We start from the raw sequence: 4,227 nt of genomic DNA on the forward strand, positions 1-4,227 counted from the left end.
AGTCGGCCATAGATCTGAGGGTCTATCTCCGAATTCTCAATTCGATTCCATTGATCTATATGTCTATCTTTGTGCCAGTACCATGCTGTTTTGGCAACTGTGGCTTTATAATAAGCTTCAAAGTCAGGGAGTGTAAGTCCTCCCACTTCGTTTTTCTTTTTTAGAGTGTCTTTAGCAATTCGAGGCATCTTCCCTTTCCAAATAAATTTGATAACTAGCTTTTCCAAGTCTGCAAAGTAGGTTGTTGGAATTTTGATTGGGATTGCATTGAATCTGTAAATGAGTTTGGGTAGAATTGACATCTTAATGACATTTAGTCTTCCTATCCATGAACATGGAATATTTTTCCATCTTTTAAGGTCCCCTTCTATTTCTTTTAGTAGAGTTATGTAGTTTTCTTTGTATAGGTCTTTTACATCTTTGGTTAAGTTTATTCCTAGGTACTTGATTTTTTTAGTTGCTATTGAAAATGGTATCTTTTTCTTCAGTGTCTCTTCAGTTTGTTCATTTCTAGCATATAGAAACATTACTGACTTACGTGCATTAACCTTGTATCCTGCTACTTTGCTAAATTTGTTTATTAGCTCTAGTAGCTGTATCGTCGATTTCTCAGGGTTTTCTAGATATAAGATCATATCATCTGCAAACAATGACAGTTTTACTTCTTCTTTTCCAATTTGGATGCCTTTTATTTCTTTGTCTTGCCGGATTGCCCTGGCTAGCACTTCCAGCACAATGTTGAATAACAGTTGTGATAGCGGGCATCCTTGTCTTGTTCCTGATCTTAGAGGGAAGGCTTTCAGTCTCTCACCATTGAGTACTATGCTGGCTGTGGGTTTTTCATATATGCTCTTTATCATGTTGAGGAAGTTTCCTTCAATTCCTACCTTTTGAAGTGTTTTTATCAAAAAGGGATGTTGGATTTTGTCAAATGCTTTTTCAGCATCTATTGAGATGATCAATTGATTTTTCCCTTTTGACTTGTTAATGTGTTGTAATACATTGGTTGATTTTCTTATGTTGAACCATCCTTGCATGCCTGGAATGAACCCCACTTGGTCATGGTGTATGATTTTTTTAATGTGTCTTTGGATTCGATTTGCAAGTATTTTGTTGAGGATTTTTGCATCTATATTCATTAGGGAGATTGGCCGGTAGTTTTCCTTTTTTGTAACATCTTTGCCTGGTTTTGGTATTAGATTGATGTTAGCTTCATAAAATGAGTTAGGTAGTATTCCATTTTCTTCAATGTTTTGAAAGAGTTTGAGTAAGATTGGTGTCAGTTCTTTCTGGAAAGTTTGGTAGAATTCCCCTGTGAAGCCATCTGGTCCTGGGCATTTATTTGTGGGAAGATTTTTGATGACTGATTGGATCTCTTTGCTTGTGATGGGTTGGTTGAGGTCTTCTATTTCTTCTCTGGTCAGTCTAGGTTGTTCATATGTTTCCAGGAAATTGTCCATTTCCTCTACATTCTCCAGTTTGTTGCCATACAGTTGTTCATAGTATCCTCTTATAATTTTTTTAATTTCTTCAGGATCTGCAGTTATGTCATCTTTTTCATTCATTATTTTGTTTATATGGGTCTTCTCTCTTTTTGATTTTGTCAGTCTAGCTAGGGGCTTGTCAATCTTGTTGATCTTCTCAAAGAACCAACTTTTGGTGATATTTATCCTCTCTATTGTTTTTTTGTTCTCTATGTCATTTATTTCTGCTTTAATCCTTGTTATTTCTTTTCTTGTACTTGGTTTAGGATTGGTTTGCTGTTCATTTTCTAGCTTCTTCAGTTGATCCATTAGTTCTTTGATTTTGGCTCTTTCTTCCTTTTTAATATATGCGTTTAGTGCTATAAATTTCCCCCTTAGCACTGCTTTTGCTGCATCCCATAGGTTTTGGTATGTTGTGTTCTCATTTTCATTCATCTCTATATATTTAGCAATTTCTCTTGCTATTTCTTCGTTAACCCACTGATTGTTTAGGAGTGTGTTGTTTAACCTCCAGGTATTTGTGAATTTTCTAAGTCTCTGATGGTTATTGACTTCTAATTGTATTCCATTGTGGTCAGAGAATGTGCTTTGAATAATTTCAATCTTTTTAAATTTATTGAGGCTTGTTTTATGTCCCAGCATATGATCTATTCTGGAGAAAGTTCCATGAGCACTAGAAAAGTATGTGTATCCTGGTGATTTGGGATGTAATGTCCTGTATATGTCTGTTAAATCTCATTCATTTATCAGATTGTTTAGGTTTTCAATTTCCTTATTGGTCTTCTGTCTGGTTGATCTATCTATAGGAGAGAGTGATGTGTTGAAGTCTCCCACAATTATTGTGGAAACATCAATTGCTTCCTTTAGTTTTGCCAGTGTTTCTCTCATGTATTTTGTGGCACCTTGATTGGGTGCATAGACATTTACGATTGTTATTTCTTCTTGCTGAATTGCCCCTTTTATTAGTATGTAGTGGCCTTCTTTGTCTCTCAAAACATCCCTGCATTTGAAGTCTATTTTATCTGAGATTAATATTGCTACACCTGCTTTCTTTTGGCTGTAGCTTGCATGAAATATTTTTTTCCATCCTTTCACTTTCAGTTTCTTTGTGTCCCTGTGTCTAAGATGAGTCTCTTGTATGCAACATATTGATAGTTCATTTTTTTGGATCCATTGTGCGAATCTATATCTTTTAATTGGGGAGTTTAATCCGTTTACATTCAACGTTATAACCGTGAAGGCATTTCTTGAATCAGCCATCTAATCCTTTGGTTTATGTTTGTCATATTTTTCCCCTCTGTCTATTAATATCCTTTATTGTACCCATACCGAATCTCTTTAGTACTGAACCTCTCTCCAAGTCTCTCTGTCCTTTCTTTGTTTCTCTGTCTGTAGGGCTCCCTTTAGTATCTCCAGTAAGGCAGGTCTCTTGTTAGCAAATTCTCTCAGCATTTGTTTGTCTGTGAAAAATTTAAGCTCTCCGTCAAATTTGAAGGAGAGCTTTGCTGGATAAAGTATTCTTGGCTGGAAATTCCTCTCACTCAGAATTTTAAATATATCGTGCCACTGCCTTCTCGCCTCCATGGTGGCTGCTGAGTAGTCACTACTTAGTCTTATGCTGTTTCCTTTGTATGTGGTGAATTGCTTTTCTCTTGCTGCTTTCAGAACTTGCTCCTTCTCTTCTGTGTTTGACAGTGTGATCAGTATATGTCTCGGAGTGGGTTTATTTGGATTTATTCTATTTGGGGTTCGCTGAGCATTTATGATTTGTGTATTTATGTTGTTTAGAAGATTTGGGAAGTTTTCCCCAACAATTTCTTTGAATACTCTTCCTAGACCTTTACCCTTTTCTTCCCCTTCTGGGACACCAATGAGTCTTATATTTGGATGTTTCATATTATCTATCATATCCCTGAGGTCCATTTCGATTTTTTCAATTTTTTTCCCCATTCTTTCTTCTATGCTTTCATTTTCCATTCTGTCATCTTCCAGGTCACTGATTCGTTGTTCAACTTCCTCTAGTCTTGTACTATGAGTGTCCAGAATCTTTTTAATTTGGTCAACAGTTTCTTTAATTTCCATAAGATCACCCATTTTTTTATTTAGTCTTGCAATGTCTTCTTTATGCTCTTCTAGGGTCTTCTTGATTTCCTTTGTCTCCTGTACTGTGGTCTCATTGTTCATCTTTAGTTCTTTGAGTAGCTGCTCTAGGTGCTGTGTCTCATCTGATCTTTTGATTTGGGTGCTTGGGCTTGGGTTATCCATATCGTCTGGTTTTTTCATATGCTTTATAATTTTCTGTTGTTTTTGGCCTCGTGGCATTTGCTGAACTTGATAGGGTTCTTTTAGGATTTGTAGACCAATTGAAGTCCTTATCTCTAACTTATCAGATCTACAGCTTCGTGGAGTACACTTTCTCTAACTAACCAGCAGGTGGCGTCCACGAGCCACCTGTTCTCCACAAGCCAGTTCTCCCCTGCTTAGCCTTTTTGGTGAGTGGGGGAGTGAGTCTTGTGGGGTCCAATTGGTGTACCAAGCTTGCGTGTGTAGTTGGTGTTGCCTGCCCTGTATATGGGGCGTGTTTCTGGGCAGTCAGGGAGGGGGGGGTGGCCCTAACAATCAAATCTCCCTGGTGATCCTAGAGTTTTAAGGCTGCTGCAATAGTCTAATCCTTCAGTTCAGTCGTGCCACAGTTTGTCTCTGCCACTGACCCACAAGTCCTTGGTATTGGCGTATGGCTCCT

The sequence above is a fragment of the Choloepus didactylus genome, chromosome 3 (assembly GCF_015220235.1).
Source record: "Choloepus didactylus isolate mChoDid1 chromosome 3, mChoDid1.pri, whole genome shotgun sequence".
NCBI lineage: Eukaryota > Metazoa > Chordata > Mammalia > Pilosa > Megalonychidae > Choloepus > Choloepus didactylus.